Below are 18596 nucleotides of genomic sequence, written 5' to 3'. Positions count from 1 at the left end.
ACCCACTCTCCTCTGTATTACAGGGAAGACGGAGGGACACTGCATCGGAGCTTGGACGCTGGGGTCAGACTGGCTGGGTCAGTGCCTGACTTTTAGCTTCTTGCCCCGTGTGACCCAGGTAAGTTTTTTTTTAAACTAATTTTTAATAGTTGATTTACAATTTTGTGTTAGTTTCTTGTGAACAGCAAAGTGATCTAGTCTCTTTTCCAGATTCTTTTCCATTATAGGTCACTACAAGATACTGAATATAGTTCCCTGTGCTCTATAGTAGGACCTTGTTGTTTATCTGTTTTATATACAATAGTGTGTATCTGTTAATCTCAAACTCCTAATTTATGCCTCCCCACTCCTTTCCCCTTTGGTAACCATAAGCTTGTTTTCTATGTCTGTGCATCTGTTTCTGTTTGTGGTTTGTTTGTTTTTTTTTGTAGATATACATTTTTATTGAAGTATAGTCAGTTTACAGTGTTGTCAATTTCTGGTGCACAGTATAATGATACTTCTGTTTTGTAAATAAGCTCATTTGTATCATTTTTTAGCTTCCACATGTAAGTGACTTACTTCGGTTAATATGATCATCTCTAGGTCCATCCACATTGCTGTAAATGGTATTACTTCGTTCTTTTTGATGGCCAAGTAGTATTCCATTGTGTGTATGTGTGTGTGTGTATATTATCTCGTATCTTTATCCATTCATCTGTTGATGGATGTTTAGACTGCTTCCATGTCCCAGATGCTATAAACAGTGCGGGCAAGCGTTTTAACTCTTATTCCTCAGTTACCTTACCTGTAAAATGAGGAACCAAGTGAGGTCATCTGGGCGGACAGTACTGGCGCCCAGTGAGGGCTTTATAACTGTCGTTCATCCTCACTGTCACTCTGTTACTCTGCCGTTGCGTCGCTACGCCGAGTTGTTCCAATGGGATCACCTTCTCAGTGAGGAATTCCCAACCATTTCCTAAAATGGTACCCCGCCCACCAATCCCACTCTCTCCACCTCCTCCCAGCCGCACTCCTAGTGGCCTCCGAGGCACTGAACCTTTCACTAAGACACCTGCTTAGTGTCTGCCTTCCCCACTGGAACCTAAGTCCCCTCAGAGAGGGGCTTTTCATCTGCCTTTTTCCCATGTTTTACACCCAGACCCCAGGCAGTACTGGACACACAGCAGCTGCTCCGTGAAGCACTGTCGTCTTCTTAATTAAGATCATTGTCAAGTTCAAGCCAAACAGTCCTGCAGCGCTAAGAGGGGAGGTGGGTTTTGACGGAGCCTCGCTCCTCCTGAGAAGCCCATCCTCCCTCCTAGACAAAGCCCCTGGTCAGCCGTTGCACGTCCTTTGTTACATCCAGCCACCTGCACAATGACCACTTTATTACCCCGATTCATCGTGTTGTCTGCATTTTGAGGCAGCTGGTCCTAAGTTTCACCCACGTGCTCACCCACTGCAGGGTCTGTCTGCGTCCGGTAACTCCAGGGGGAGGGCCAGTGCAACCGGCAGCTGTGAAATGCGTGCCTGGGGTGACGTTCCTCCAGTTTCTGGACGGCCGCTTGGTGACCCGAGTATCCTGGGGGGAGAACCTGTGTGTCCGCTGAAGACTCGAGGGCGGAGGCTCCCCAGACGTGGCGAGCGTGACTGTCACACGTGCCTGACGGTCAGCTGCGGAGTGGGGACGTCTGCCTGGGAGTCACCTGATGGTGACGGGGTCAGGGAAGGCGTGGGACTCCTCTTCCTAACAGGGTGGGAACCCATCATCCCACCGGGACCACCTGTGGGTGTCCAGGTGTACCTGCTCCTACTCCAGACTTTATCCTCCTGCAGATCGGCTCTCAAACCCTGTCCCTGGAGCTGAATGCAACCTTTCTGCTCCATTTTCAGAGAGTCTCAGTTTCCTCACTTGTAAAGTAGGGGTAATGAGAGCTTCTGTTATTATCAGCATCACTGTTAAATGTCCCGATCCCTCGTGCTTAGATCAGGGCTTGGCTCACGGCTAAGTGTCTTAAATCTAGGCTGTGATTTTCTTCTAGCCTCCCCCTCTGTGGGCCTTTTTCCTCCACCTGCTCTGGTTTCTCTCCTTGCCATGGCTTTGAGGTCTCACGCAGGATCTCAGACCCCCTGTCCACCTGATTTTGGACCTCAGCTCCCTACAGCGGGCCCACCTGGGGATTCCAAAGGGGAAGAAATGTGCATGTCCAGCCTGAGGTCCCTCTTGAGACAGAAATGAGATTTATCCGAGTAGTCAGCTGTGTTTGTTTTGGATAAAAAGCCGGCCCGGCAGCTGCAACACCGCCCATCTGCAGTAACGCAGCCTCCTCAGCACCAGGAAGACAGGCTGGTTGTGCGTGTCGAATGCAAGGTCACTAGTGGCTCGAGAGACCGGGTGTGGAGCTGGCCTTGGCACACCCGTAGCGCCCTGTGGTGACTGAATTCGCAGCCCCGTGCTTCGCCGTGGAGCCCCGGCTAGCGGCCTGACTGCCCACCAGAGTGCGCGCTCTCCCTGGCACAGGGCTGGTGAAGATCGCAGCCCTGCGAATATCTGTCCAACGAATGAAGGGATCCGGGAATGATCAAGAAAGCAGAGTGCGGGTTTAGTAATAGATGGGACGCCTTCAAGGGGAGAGCGGGCAGACTCAGGCGCGCAGCTGCCCTGAGTTTCTTTGACAAGTTGGTTACATAGGGTGTGAAAATGAATGGGTGGAATATTCAATGGGGAGGAAGGAGTGCGGGGTCGCATTCCCTGATTTCCACCCGGCTCCACCTTCCTGAGGGGAGGAGGGTTTTTGTCCTTGTTTAGTCTGGATCAGAAGTGTCCTGGCGTCGGTGCACGATGGGCGCTTCTAATCTGCAAGGCTAATTTTATTGAAATGAGGGCACAATGAGCAAAAGGTTACATTCAGATGCTGGAGATGCCTGCCTCTCCCCGTCTTTCTTTGTCGGCCCCCAGGACACTTGTCACCCCAAAATGTGTGATTTCTTACCAATCCAGAGGTTCCTGCTTTTCTTTTTCTGCCCAAGGACCCCTGTTGTTCACAAGATGTGTGTTTCCTGCCACTTGGCTGGTGCCCCCCTTTCTCTGCTCATGTCTAGCTGCCTGCCTGCGCTGACAAGGCTAATTCTGTCCAGGGTGGGACTCGTCTAGGGGGCAGCCTCTGCTCCGGGCCTCCCCACTGTGTTGGCTGCAACTTGAGCAGATCCGTTTCTCGAATCCTCTGTGCACAATCATGCTTTCTTCTCTTTCGTCTTCCACAAGCATCACCCCGCAAACTGCATGTGCTCCCAACTCTGTCTCAACACCTGTATTCCAGAGATTCAAACGAACAGCATGGTCTTGCCCATTGATACGTCAGGGACTCCAGACTATTCAAGAAGTTTCGAAAAATTGAAACATATGACCACAGATAAAAATTGGAAACTAAAAAAACTGCGGCTTCCTGGGAGCCAGCAGTGTGCTCGGCCATGCGCTCTGGCCACATGCCCACCGCTGCCTGCGGCCCCCAGAGTGCAGCCCCCATGCCCTGCTGGCCCTGGTGATGCATGAAATAAAGCTGGGAACAGGTCGGAGTTTTGCTTAATTTGTGCCTTCGGTGACGAGGAGATGCACAGGGTCTGGAGAAGACGCCCACAGCGAGCGCTGGGTGCAGCCTGGCTTCTAAGACGAGCTTCACGATTCTTGACTTCAAGATGGGGGCCTCCCTGGGCTGGGGAACCCGATACCTTTGCTGAAGACCTCATCCAGAGAGCGGCCCAGAGTGTGGTCGGAGCACCCCCGGGGCGCTCCTGGAGAACCCGGTTAAGACACCCAGCAGAAACCTCTTCGCTTTGGACACCGATCTGTATCGTGAGCGAAGAAGGCTGGCAGTTAGATTCCAAATATCCCATCCCACTTCTGAACACTGTTCCCAAACCAGGCGGCACAAAATGGCAAAAAGTCTACGCGCTCCTCTTGCACATGGTGGCTCCTCCATCGACCACGTCGCTCGTCCGGGTGAGGGCGGCCTCTCCACGGTGACTCCTGTCGGGAAAAGGGATTGATGATTTCAAAACCAGAGCCAGAGGAAGCGAGTTCCCTGTCGGGGAATTTCATGATGATGAAAAAGAAATTTGAAAAGAGAGGGAGGAGGGAGGTGGGAATCAGAGAAGACGTGTTGAGGGAAGCAGAGGTCCCAAGACCTGACAGGATGAGGACCAGGGGATGCTGGGCCCTCGCAGCTGGAAAAGGCACGGAAAGGGGGTCCCCAGCAGAGCCTGCACTAGGAACCTGCCCCTGCCGGTGCTGTGGCTTTAGGACTTGGAATCTCCAGGAATACGAGATAATAGATGTGTGGGTTTTTGTTTTTAAGCTGCTGAGTGTATGGTGGGTCCTTACAGCAGCAAGAGGAAACAAACACAGTGCCCAAGTCGCTCGCTCCCTGATGCTAGAGAGCGGAACTCAGCATTAACAGAGCTCACTGGCAGAAGGACCAGAAGTGAAACCAGGAACGGCACATTTGTGTCACAAGATGATGACAACAATAAAGCTGGTCTTCAGCCGGTGAAGGGAGGCACAGCCAGAGTGCTTTTGCTTTTGCGGCTCATTGAGTCCCAACAGCAGATGTGACACAGGCATTCTCATCATCCCCACTTCACAGATGGACAAACGGAGGCCCAGAGACGCCAAGTACGTGACTCAGAGTCACACAGCCGGCAGGGCAGAGAGGCCAAGCTGACTCGGGCTGTGAGGCTCCAGACCCCATGGTCTTAACCACTGCTCTGAATTGCCTCTTCTAGGAGGCTGGGTTTGGAATAGAAAACTTAGAGTAAGAGAATCAAAAAGCCCATTCGAATGAATCAAAAATCTGAATGGTAGGAATCTGTGCATGTTAGATGTCTGTTCTGAACTTGCGTGAAGATTTAACAGTGATATCCAAGGGGGGGACTTGCCGATGCCTTTTTGGGAGAAAGATCAGCTGGCTTTTGTAGTCACTATTATTACTGTTACTGTCTCTTATATGCAAATATTATGCCATTTTAAAAAGCACTTCCATCTTAATTTAAGTAGCCACATTCCTCTTCACTTCCCGGCTCACCAAACCCTTTCATCTTCTTCGAAAGGTTATGCTGATCCCAAATTCAATTAATTGCTTCCCAGACTCTGCCTTAAATAATGGAATCCAGATTAATGGGGCTTCATTGACGTTGAAGACGAGTTACTGATGATGGTGGGCTTGCCGTTTGGCGGGTAGACCCATGGACGGTTTGCACCGCCTGTGAGGGACTTTGTAAATAGTTTTCAAACATTTGGCTGCTCTGGGCTATAAATAGCCCTTTTGCTATTATGTTAAAATCTATTTAAATTAATGTTTAATTACACTGGAACTGCCTGCACGATTTAACGTAAAATTAAACTTTTAATATGTGAGTAAATCTCTTTAAGATCCTAGCCTTCATCTTACCTCCTCTCCGCTAACAATTTCAGCACCTAATTCAGAGGGAGGCGGAGGCTGGTCCGGGGGGTGCTCATCCCTTACCTTCACTGGGCATTTTTCTCCATAACAGACGTAACTGGGTGTGCTGTCTGGCTGGTCTCCATAATACATCAGAATGCCTTTTGTGTGTTGCCTTCTGCCCGACTCAGACATTCAGTCAAGGACGGAATCAACATCCTCATCAAAGGCTTATTATCCTCCATCATCAGTTACCTCTCCCAGCTCTGCCCTTTTTTTTGGGAACCTGGTGTCAGGTTGTGACTACCTTACACACCCCCCTTCTTTATCCCAGGATGGGGAGAAGGGGGTCTCTGGAAGGTAAGGGAGGACATAGCTTCTGCAAAGCTCCTTCCAGCCACTCAGCTTCTGCCTGGAGGCCCCCCCACCCCCGTCTCCTTAATCACTTACTCATCTGCCTCCTCTTCTGACGGGGCTGCGACCCCCCCCCAAGTCTGAGCGACGCCCTGGATTAAATTTCCAGAGTCTAAATGCAATCCCCTCCCATTGCTCAGAAGGCTGCCGTTTGGCTCAAACGGTTGAAATGGGCCTTTCAGGGAATTTCACCCAATAACTCACGTGGTGCCGAGTGTCACCTCTGAATTTATCTTCAGTAAAAGCTTGTCTGGGTTCAAGGAATAGAGGGAACTTCCCGGGCTCTGGGGTGGCCTGAAGAGGGAGGGTAAACGCCACCTTCCCTGGTCACCTCTCCGTGTATCTAACAAATCACTAAGCAGATTTGCTGGAAGCCCTTCTTTGAGTTTTACAAGGAAGGTAACATCCTATCTGACAGATCTTCGTTCTGTGCTTCAAAAACCAACGAAGAACAATCCTTTCCCATTCGTGCTCCCCGCATTCTGGGCAAGTGTGAAGTCTGGGAAGTTCGATTTTTCAGGCCGTCTGTGCGCTGGGTACCACTCACCCTCTCATCCCTCCTTCTCATCAAAGCATTTGGTCCAGATAAGTGTGCGCCAACCAGCTGGGAATTTGGGACGGTTTCTTTCCTCTCAGGATTTAGGGATATTAGCCTCTTTTATTTTTCCTGCACTTTGACTATATTCTGGTTTTCTCAGCTGAATTCGAATCATTACTTAAAAATGACTCATTCGCACCGGCCCCATGCCTGGCTGTGCGTCTGGTGTCAGGGACGCAGGGAGGAGACCCCGGCCCCACCATCCAGGCGAAGAGACGGCCAGGTGGAGAGGGAAGTCCCTCAGACTTGCGGAAACCACCCTGCAGTGGGGTTGTCGCTGGCTTCCCACTTCACTGGCATGGATTTCCCCAAAGCTGTTCTGCATTTCTAGTAATTTCTCTTTGGAGGCTCCTCGAGGAAGACTGAATGTCTAATAAATTATCCAGCCTTAATGAGACAAGGTGTCCTAAAATCACGGCCGACTGTCAACCACTAGGACTGTTGCCACTGGCTTTTCTTGACCGTTTGTGATGGTTTATAATTAATTACAGCTCTTAAAACCCAGGCATCCATTATAGAGATAACACAGAACAGAGCCTTTTGTATTGGATTCTCTGTCTTTTTGTGACTTCCCTTCCCTTCCACCAGAAAGCTCCTGCAGTGGGTCTTTGTGTGCAAATCCTATTTATCCTTCTTAGGGCTTGCAAGCCACCTTTTCCTCCAGCATTGGGGGGGGGAGGGATTTTATTTCTTGATGATTGTCTATTGTTTCAACACAAAAGGAGACAATCAAGTGAACATTAACCTTGGCTTGGGCAGAACATTAATTATTATTGGGATAAAGGCCACAGTGCCTTCAGGTACCATCAAAGAAACAAATGTTTGATTTGCAAGTGCGAAGTTAGGCGTGAAAAGTGAGGGGAAGGAAGAAGGTCCCCACCGCTCAGTCGTGGAGCTGGAGTAGGGCCAGTTCTGGGCGATGTCTTCCTTCGGGTGTTCTGCTAAGGACAGAGTAAGAGCCTGGTGCTCCTTTGTTATGAATTGTAGTTTCTGTTTTATTTGTTTGTGTTTTGCTTTTGTTGTTGTTGGGGCAAGGAATAGTGACTTTAGTCGGAAAGCCAATAGACCGAGAAGAGGGTGGACCAGTGTCCCAAAGATCCATCTTCCCTGAGTTGGAATTCAGCCCTCTTCTAGATTGAAAGGGAGCTGAACTGTAGTTCTGAAGCGCTGGCAAACTTTCATGAAGGTGTTTGCTCTGGAAAAGTCAGTTTTTGATCCTCAAAGGGAATCACCAAGACTACTAAATTGAAAAGCAAGCAAACTAACAAAAAAACAAGAATTGACTTGAGTAAATGTAGTTCTCACTGCCACAGACATGAAACTCTGTGGGGAGGGGGTAGCTCAGTGGTAGAGCGTGTGCTTAGCATGCGCGAGGTCCTGGGTTCGATCCTCAGTGCAGCCTTAAAAAAATTAAATAAATCTAATTACCTCCCCTCTCCCCAGGAAAAAAAAAAAAAAAAAAAGCTTAAAAAAAGATGAAAATCTAAGCATGTTGCTTTTCTTCTCTCAAACTCATTTCCCCTCATCTGTAAAATGAGGGCTCTGAGTAAGGCCCAGGCAGGTCTCCCAGGAGTATAGTGGGAAATCCATGTGACACGTGTGCTGGTCACATCAAAGCCCTTCCACAGTGAATGCTGGGAGGCCACGCAAACCGTATCCCTGCCTCGGAGTGTCAGGAGGGGCAACGACATAGCAATGATTGTGAAAAGTCCTGCAGTAAAGAAGCCTGTTTAAATGTGCTGGCATCTTCCATCCATTCATCCGCTTCCTTCTCAACTGTTTGCCAGGATGTCTCATATGAAAAAGGAGGGAGATGAGTGGAACGCATGCCTAAAATACACTTATTCAAATAAGTCAGACACATGAGTTTCTCACCTTTAGCCGAGCGGAAGTGTCACAGCTTTGAGCAGCCGCCGTCACCCGGGCCAACGCCAACACCTGGTCTTGTCGGCAGATGGCGGTTTCGTGTTGCCGAGTGGCCGGGGCTGAACACGGACATAACACAGCTTTCTGCAGAAACAATCAGAAGGCGCTTAATCCCTGAATAACTCAACCACCTGAAACAGGCTGGAAGAGTCACTCTTGTCTGTAGAAGAAATCATAAGGCAGTTTATTCTAGTAATTACCGTTCACGTAGGTGGATAAAATTTGAGGGAAAAAATTATGGCCACAAAAACTTGGAGCCCAAACTGATAAATTAAAACTCTTGAAACAGTTTCTTTCTCTGGTAATTGCCTTTCAATCATTTTGTCCGTCTTTGGGATCTGAAACAAACCAAAAAAATGTCTTTATCCCATTCTGGGCTTTGAACAGCAGATTGAACCCGGGGCCTTGTACATGCTAAGCATGTGCTCAGCCACTAAGCTGGCGATATGTACTGCCCAGCTGTGACGAAATTCTGGCCTTAGATGCCTCCGAAATAATGGGGGCATTCTGTTAACTCCAAAATTGCACTTGGAGTTGAATTCTCTCTTCTGTCTTCATGACTCTTCTCTGTCGTTCATCTCTTGGGAGCAGGTCTGTGTTAATCGCCCAGCAATGGTTTAGGGGTTTGTAGAATACGAAATACTTGGGCTCTGGGCTTTGTACTATTTCTTTTCCATGTGTCATAATGTCTAGGAAAAAAAAAAATACCAAAACTGTCCTTGGAAGACCATGTTCTAGAGGAGCACACAGAGACTCTTGATGGAATGAGCAGAGATCCCGCCTCGCTGTCACTTCCCCAGAAGCGCGTAGGTCCTTTCTGTGCTTGGCTGTTGACGCCGAATTTATGTTGCTGAACATAAAGTCATAAAAAAAAAACCAGCCTAGTCGCACTGTTTTATCCAAGAGGTGTTTCTTTATTGGCCTCTTATGAGTGATTTCGACTTCAAATTGGCATCAATTCATGGCGTAAGTGGGACGGGGCACTCAGTAACTGGAATGTAATCGTGTCATCTGCTCCATTAGATGGCATTATCTGAAATGATTTCCTGGATCCACCCAAGGCGTGCATCCAGAGCGGACCCTACTGTCGTGCATGCGGGAAATGATTTAAACAACTCTAAACGTCTCCAGGTCTTGTCAGTTGAGAAATCAGTAAAATGGGGTTTGCAGTGAAGCATCTGTTTTTCCTCTTCCAGCCTCGGTACCTCACTTGCAAAGGGCGACTGTTCAAGTAGGATGCGAGAGTTTCTTCCATAAACCCCTCAGTGCTTGGGTTGGTTCATGCCCTTTTGGGCACCACACCAGTCTTCATATGGAAAAGGAAATTCCCCCGGGCGGACAAGGTTGACACTTCGACACAATTGTTTTACTCCCGGTTCTTGGTACGCAGCATACATTCAAAATAACATTTGTAGAAAAAGGGATAAAGAAGGGAAGTCTACGACAGGAAAGTGAACGTGCTCGAAAGAATGTTCTGCCCACGCAGAGTCACAAAAATGGAGCTGTTTCAATGCACAGAGATCTCTGAAAGCCATTCATTGCCAGAAGAATGACAAAACTTCCACCATTAACCACGTGGGACGTTATGACACAATGACTGTCCCTCGTGCTTTGTGTGTTTCATCTCCCTGAGACCACCGGCAGCCCCGTGGAGGAAGGTAGCATTGTTAGCACTTTGTAGATGAGAAGATTCAGGCTTGGCGAGAGGAGGTGAGTTCCCCGAGGTCTCAGAGCACCCAAGTGGTGAAGTCAGGATGCATACCCACCCCGTCAACACCCAGAACTTGTTAAACCTGGATATTAGTGACCGTGAGCCCCAAACACCCCTTTTCTCCTCCCACCACCGGACACACAGGCTGAGGAAGGTTAAAGCCAGTCATGTCTAGTGGTTTCCTAGACTGGATTTGATCACATTTTAGAAAATGTTACTACCAACTGGATGGGCAATGTGTATATAGTTCTCCCAACTCCGGGTGATAATTCCCAGAGCATGAGAGGCAGTAAGCGATCAGTATTGGGAGAACCACAGAAATGACACTTTCAATTAGGAGGGAAGGTCGGTTATAAAGAACCGCAGGCCGCAGGGGGACCCGTTCTGGCGTTGACACGTTCTGCGCTTCGCTCTTCACGGCTTAGCAGAGAGTAAAATAAATTACCCATGAAAGCAAAGAAAACGTTTTCTCTGATAAGGAGTGTATCAAATGTGCAAACATTGGACTATGCAATAGGGCCGATGATCAAATGAGCTTGGTACGTCCCCTTGACGGAGGGAGTACAAGGCTTCTATAGGAATTCCGGCAGGTGGGCGGCTCTGCAGGCTTTATCTTACAATTCTGTCACCTCTGTCTTTACCGGTTCGTATGACACACCGTTGACATCTTCGTAAATGGATGTCATGGTTGAGACAAACTTTGATGGTCAGAACTTGGGGGGTTGGTAGAGTCATCTTTTTAAATTTGTCTAGAGTTTTTTTTTTTCTCTCCCTTCCTTCTTTCCCTCCTTCTTCCCTCCCTCCCTTCCTTCCTTTTTCTTTCTTCCTAGGTAAGAGCTTTAATTCACACTTGAAAGCATGTTTCTCACATCAGGACCACCCATCTCTTCTTCTTAGCTGCCTTCCAACTCCTAACATTAGCTGTTAAAACAGGTACATTTCAGCCAAGGCGGTCTGATTGTCTACATGGATGGCTTGACAGGCACCCGGAGCCCCAGGCTCCCTCCATTTCACGACCGCACTGTAACTGCAGAATCACCCAAAGTGGCCCTGCCCTGCTCCTAACAAGAGGCCGGGTTGTCTTTCAAAGACAACAGAGCAAACCTGCAAGTCATGCAGCTGAAGGATGCGTACAGCAGAGATTTTTGACCTCAGGTAACACCCAGAACCCGCGTTCCAGTCCCTTCTACTCAGGAACACAAAGACATACAAAGTCAACTGCGTCTGTTTATGATGACAAAGTCACCTTTTTTCCCCCCAAAGTTGCACACAGTTTGATTTTTGTGAAAAAATGATGAAAACATATTTTAAAAAGACCAAGCAAGCCAAGAGGGACCTCTTACGTCTTCTGTCCGCTTCGACTTGCTGCAGAAATGGTTGCCCAACCCTTCAATCTGCAAATAAACGCCTGCAGCTTGGTAACTGCTTCCCGTGGTGCCCTGGGACAGCAGCAAAGATCAGACCCCGTCATATGTCCCTTTCTGAATCTGCATTGATTGACTGGGATTCGGGGCCGATCTAATGATAATTAATTACTGGATCTCAGCCTGCTAGCATCCTGTGATGATTGACGAACCATGCAGGGAAAACGGGGAAAATCTGCATTTCTTACACAGAATCAACGTGACAGGAAAGTAAAAGGGATCTTTGGCTACGTGGTTTGGCAAACAAAAAACTTATCTTTCTATCTTGACATTTCAAATGATGACCGTAAACTGCCATTTCCTTGGCTTCCTTTCTATGTCTCACCATTTCTATTACCAGTTACGACTATATTCCTATTAGCTGTCGCTCAGTTCACGTAAAATGATACATTCCCTGCAAGACGGTAGATTTCTGGTATAATTTGAAAGCTGCAGGCTAAATGAATTGCTCCTGAGAGATCGTTTTATTTCTGCAGACACAATATCGAGAACATTGGGAAAATATTTGTTGCATTTTCAAAATACACACTTCAGTCGTTGACGTCTTTTACAAAGAGAGCAGGCGTGAGAAACGAAGACGATGAACCACCGGAGGGAAATTTTACTTTTTGATTAGATAATTCACCTTGGTGATGACAGACTCGACCTCTTTAATTTTATATTCAGTATTTGATTTTCCAAAAGTCACACATGGGTTCACTCCATCAACTTTACCCTTTCTCTCATGGCATGACCTTAACGTTTTTTTTTTTTTTTTTTTTCTAAGAATTACTTTTTTGTACTTGCTGGAGAGTCAAAGCGCTATCTTAGTTTTACAGCGATGGTGCGTTTAGAGTTAAAAGAACTGTCAGATGACCAAGAGGAGCTGATGAAATGGCACAGAAAGAAGGCAGGTTGCCACACATCAGGACTGCACGCACCAGGTCTGAGATGAGCAGTCCTCAGAATGCCCCGCCCATCGGCGTCCCCCGTGGCGGTGATGTGATGTCAGGCGTCCCCCCCCACGCTGGGACTGGGAAGTGAGACCAGCCATCTGGTCCTTTGGATGAAATGTGCTCTATTCAAATGGTGCATATTTTAAGGGTGTCAGAGAGACCAACTCCAGCCCCACGCGCTTTATTGGATGTCAGGGCTCAGTAAGAAATGACCGAGAAAATTCAATGGTAGTTTTTAAATTGCCGTGCTGGGTCTTTCTTTGCACCGTGGTAGCTGAGCCCTTGTAATTCCACGATTCTTGTCTGAATCTCAGTTTGGGTATTTAAGCCGCCCTAGGCTGGCTGCCATTTTTTTTCTAAAGTTCTCATGCAGTAAACGAATAGCTCCATTTTTACGATCACACCTGGTGACTTCACGTTCTGCCTGGGTCTCTCTGTTCTGGAATTTTTCATAAAGCCCCACCTTCTCCTCCACTGGGAATCTGTTCCTAGAAATAACCCCTGCAGCTTCTGGACCGTGTTTTCTGTGTGTAAGTGTGCTCCGAAATGCCGTCGGATGTTCAGCCTTCAGGACCCTCCCAAACGCCTCTTCCTTTAGAGCCAAGAAAGGGAGGTGGGGAGCAATGGCTGACGGGCTCTGAGATAGAAAGGGTCCAATGATTCCACAACCAGAAATGCTGGTTTTAGCCTCTCCGAAACTCTGGTTTGTGGCTGGGCTGAGATCAGAGCTTTATCTCCTCAACCCAACTTGCAGAAACTCAACACCCTTTCCTTTTTAGTGACTCCATTAGCTCCCAGGCTGCACCTGGTTTCTGACTTTCCAGCCTGGCTCCCAACTGTGAGTCCAGCTGGATATCTTTGCAGACCACAGCCATGGGCCAGGTTGGATGGGGAAGAAAGTCACTTCTGGGTTAAAAACAGAGCAGAAAAACAAAACAAAACAAAACAAAAACACAGCATAACCACATAACAAAACCATCATAACAGCAGACAACAGCCATCTGTAGAATGCTGTGGCAGCTGAACAAGCAAAAATGATTGTCTGTGACACCGGAAGAGTTGGGGACTTTGTAATTGCTGAGGTGGGTAATCCAGTCAGGTATCTAACCTGAATCACAACTTGATTTCAGCTGTTTTGTATACTGTTCTCCCCAAAGGAGCATTCTTGGTATCTGAAACAGAACTCAGTGGAGAAATGCCGTGTGTGTGTGTGTGTGTGTGTGTGTGTGTGCGCGACGCACGCGCAAAGTGTCACGGGAAGCATTGATTATTTTATATATTTTTTTAAATTTTTATTTTATTTTTTGCATGCACAAGTATTGGTCTAGGAAGCCACTTTTTTTGAGGCGGGAGGTAATTAGGTTTGTTTGTTTATATTAATGGAGGGACTGGGGCTGGAACCCAGGACCTCGTGCGTGCTAAACACATGCTCTGCCACTGAGCTACACCCTCCCTCTCCTAGGGAAATACTTTTAAACCTACTGGTTCTCTTTTTATATGACTTCCTTTTTTATACGACAAGCTTTTTAAAAAATCTTTTTCTTTTTATTTTAATCTTTTTCCAGTGCACGCTTTCTACCACGCACCAGCAACGTTCTCGGCTCGGTGCGCTCCTGGGGCGGGCCCCGCACCATTGAATTTGCTCCTGTGCAGCGCTTCCCTGGGAAAACAGATGACCTCTTATTTTAAGAGGGAAGGGGGCTTGTTGTCCTGGTCACCTTATGCCGAGCACACGGCTGCATCGTAGCCAAGGCTCATCCACTGTTTGTGTCAGGAGTCACTGAAGAAGTCCCTGCCATCAGGGTACAGTAGGAAGGAACCGCTCGTAAAACCCAAAGGGCCTCCGTTTTCCTAAAGCACACGGGCATGAGGGCATAGACTCGGGTCTATTCCACCTTCGAAGAAGCTTTAAAAAGACCCTCCCCATCAGTTGGCAGTGTCATTTGTGGATGCACCGCTGCACAGGCAGAGACATCCATTCTGGGTGCCCAGGAATTCATGTCCATTCATTTGGGGAACTTCTCCAGCCGTCTCTTCTAGACGGGTCCTTGCTGATTAACCTTTGGGAAGTCTCCATCACGCGGGCCACTTGGGCGTGGCCAGGCGGCCACGATGCTGAGAAACGCTGCAGGGGCATTCTGACCACGGTGGCTTCTCACATACTTGGGTCTGCAGCGCGTTCTTGGCCGTCTGTCTTTTCCAGAAACGCTCTTGAGTGTGCTCAGCCTTGCCTGCAGCCGTTTGCGCGCACTCACCTCTCCAGGTGAGCAGGTCCTCTCACTGGTCAGGGACTGACGCGGGTGTGAGGGCTGCGATGTGTTTCAGTGTCAGGCACTGGGGAGCTTTTCTCTGTTCCCTCATTTCTCTCACAAATAAAGGACTCGGGGTCCTGAGGACAAAGCTTGGCTCCCTCTTCTGATGTGTTGTGTAATAGACCCAGGGAATCCGCAGGTAGACTGCAGCGATAAAACCCCAGAGGGCAGCAACTCGCATTGCTAAACGGAGGGCTTTCCTTCAGATATTTTTGCCCAATGAAATTCTAATGATTTATTTTCCTCAATTTAATTGTGCAACCTTCAGAAATCTCAAAGTTACCAAATGACCCCTGCCCACCCAGAAGTCGTTGCCTTTGAAAATAAGAAACATTTTCATAGCTTTTATTCGAGAGTTCTGGTAATAAATGTGTCTGATGACTTCGTTCCCCCAAAGTATGCGACTTTATTTACATCCTAGAAGATATTCACTGGAGACTTTTGAAAACATAAAATCCTTCATAGGAATACCAGGCTTTTAATAGGACCTCCTTATAAATTCTAGTTTCCAAAGTCTGGCATTTATTAGATGCCTCAAACATGATTTTATGCTGCAGCTCGGATTATGCATAAGCTTCATGTTTGATTTCTTTTTCTTTGAGATTAAAGGTGACAGATGACAGTTAGGAGAGGGTGTTGTTAAAATATCTTCTCTTCGCAGCTCGCTCACAGTAGATTGACAGCCCAAAGAACTAAGAAAAATATACAGTAAAAAGGGACTGATTATGCAGATGTTGTAAACACACTTCCCGGAATATCAGGCAGGTGAAGGCTCACGGTTACGGGGGAAGGTGTTTGGGAAGAGGATGCTGGCAAAGGAAGAAACGAGATGAAATACTGGGCAAATACAGGGAATTTCAGGTCTGCCAGGACTGTATGAGAAAGGAAAATAATGATTTTTGTTTAAGGTAGGGGACAAAGAAGATAAATAAAATTAATATTTAATGCTTCTATTTTATTAGTGAGTTGCTCTGGTTGCACATTTTCAGCGTGGCTTTCGGCTCACGCCGTCCTGTCTGAGTGTATGATGTCTGGCCGGGCTGAACCAGTTCCGAGATGCAGCAGGAGAGGGAGGGAGGACCAGGATCCCTGCAGGTGGTCCAGCCCCGGCCACTGCTGGCTATGTGACCGCGGGCAAGTAGCGGGGGCTGCGACTTCCCAAGTGGGATTAGCGATCCCAGCCTCGAGAGCCTTGCGGGAGGGCAGGGACACGGCGAGGGAAGACGTACAGGTACAAATAGTGACTAGGAAAAGTTCACTGTAAAAGTGACTTAAAATATTAAAGCGTTGTATCCATGGAAGGTCAGATCTGACTTTCCCCAAAGCTCATCTGTCTTCTCCAGTGCCCCCAGTAGGTATGCAGTACGTATTTGCTGTGTAAATAAATATAAATACGTATTTATTTGCATGTGTGTGGACAGATGGACGGATCCATCATCAGAGCCGGCACACCCATATTTAAGGCCCTCGACACACCTCCCTCATGGTCACACTACATGGCCGAGAGCAAGACACATGGCAGTTTAGTCCCTCCCTGGTGGCTGCTTCCAGTGATGTCATTCTATAAACGGACCAGCAGTGGTATCTGGGCGACAGCCCGCCATCTTGGCCACCATGTGGTGTGTTTGTTGAACCCTGAGTCAGGTCCAGTACTCTGCTTCCGTACTGTGCTGTCTGTGTTAATCTGTGTGTGTGTGTGTGTGTGTGTGTAATGAAATCGGATCCCTGTTTTCACAAAGCTTGAAAATACATAGTCACCCCAGTAATTTCCTTTCTAGTTTGTATAATTACTCCCTCTTTCTCTTCTTCACTAAAACGTTCACCATCCGTGTCTGGTCTCCGACAGACAGAACGTTCACATTCAGTAGTTGTTACATTTATTCCATTAAGGTTTTAAAATTTAAATGCATTGGGTGGGATTAGTTATGCGGGATGGACACAAGGGATTCGCAGAACTGGAATAAAGAGGGTACTGCTGGGCGAGGCAGGTGCATAGCCGCCCCAGAAACTGAAACCTTGGCAGAAATCCCATTCCAGGAATTAGCTAGAAAAGGAAAGATCTTGTCCATGGAATGGACCGGAAGGGTGTTCAGCTGCTTGGTTCCTGCCCTAAAGGAGCATCCTGTCCTAAAGGGACATCGGCATAGATGAATGTTGGCATCATGAGAGTTTCACGGCACCCATTGTACCCATAGTTCATTCATTCGAATGTGAGAAATTGAGGGGCCGTCAGAAAAGAGACCACGCACCAGGAAGCCACAAGGGAAACAAAGCCGGAGATGACGCAGGGCGTGACCTTTTTCTACCCTCAACTCAAAGCACAGCGTCCCCTTTGGGGATCAGCACCATTTGCATAACAAGACTCTTAGCATCCATCAGTGTATGAAGCGCCTTTAAAGGAGTCCGGCCTCTCTTGGCTCATTTGCCATTTAACATCTGCCTCACCCATCATTATGTAAACAAATTCCAACCTGGCAAAGTTGGTTCAAAGGAGGCAAACCGCTAATTTGCCAATAGTATGGATTTGCAATTTGTCATTATGTTTCATAAATTCAAGCAGAAGTCCATCAGATTACAGCAATTACTAGTAAGAATGAAAGGCATTGGTTTCAATTATGAAAAATAAAATTTAACCTAATAAAAAAACGCCCAATACTGGAGTTAAGACTCTGCTTTTCACTCTTTTTAGAAATTACAGTATCAGCATAAATATTCACTACAAACAAGACCCTTGAGACACAGGGGGAGTTTTCCAGGCTTAAATCTACCCGTGTTTCTTTGGCACATTTAGCTGAGAATGTGAGCCGGGGAAATGCATGTGATTTTATTCCGTGGGCTTTGATTATGTAATAAAGGGCAAAGGCCTGGGAAATGTTCACACTCTGCTTCTCCGTGTTGGAATCACTTTAACTCTGCCTGCCTCCGTTTTCCTACACAGATATGAAAGAAAATTCCCAACTGCTCACTTAAAAAATACGTGTGCACACGTTCGTTTTTATTGCAGGCTTAGCCACCAGTTTGTTTTGAGCTCATCATCATTCCCCAGGGGTCTCCTCTCCCTTCACCTGCCCCCGAGGGGTATAATATTTCTCCTTCATTGATCTAGCTCCAGAATCTAACATGGCCTGTCCCGCCCTTCCTTCTGTGATGCGTGACCTCTTCCTGGAACTTGGGGAGTTATGACGTCTCCTCACTGCTCTCCCAACCCTTACTATCCCTCTGCCCTAAGTCAGCCCCAACCTTAACCCCAAAGTAACCCCCCCTTCATATTGTAGACACTTTTGGGGATGCCTCCTTGCCATTTAATTGCATAAAATCATTAGCTAGTGTGCAAATATGGAGAAGAAGTGTCAAAAGAACCAGAGAGGTCATTTCTTTGAAAACCAAGTTGAAAGTATTGGAAAAACTATATAAAGATAAACTACTAAAAAATCATTTTACCAAATTAAGTATACAGAGATGAACTTGATATATTTTTTAAGTCGTAAAAATGCAGAGATTCTCGACTCAGATTGCTTCACAACATTCTCTTATTTCTTGCCACTTTAAAGAAATAGAGGAGGGAAGGGCTAAGTTAGGAGTTTGGGATTAACAGATACACACTACTATACATAAAAGAGATAAACAACGAAGACCTGGCATATAGCAGGGAACTACATTCAATACCTTGTAATAACCTATAATGGAAAAGAATACTTATATATATGTATGATTGAATCCCTCTGCTGTACACCTAAAACACACAACATTGTAAATCAACTACACTTCAATTGAAAAAAAGAAAAAAGAAATAGAAGCTGGGAATTATGGGTGGTTTACGTTGAATATGGCACAGGACTTCCAGTCGGCACATGTG

At 47.1% G+C, this 18596-nt stretch overlaps 1 long non-coding RNA gene across 1 annotated transcript in view; it reads left to right on the top strand.

The window, feature by feature from the left end:
• Positions 1-18596, top strand: part of LOC116660874 — a 128116-nt gene that overhangs the window by 65559 nt on the left and 43961 nt on the right. The window contains exon 5 of the long non-coding RNA XR_004316515.1: positions 24-118. This is a non-coding gene — a long non-coding RNA (uncharacterized LOC116660874). The remainder of the gene's footprint in view (positions 1-23; positions 119-18596) is intronic.

This window comes from Camelus ferus, chromosome 32, assembly GCF_009834535.1.
Source record: "Camelus ferus isolate YT-003-E chromosome 32, BCGSAC_Cfer_1.0, whole genome shotgun sequence".
NCBI lineage: Eukaryota > Metazoa > Chordata > Mammalia > Artiodactyla > Camelidae > Camelus > Camelus ferus.
The sequence above is the reverse complement of the archived record's forward strand: the minus strand, read 5'-3'. Positions and strand labels throughout refer to the sequence as shown.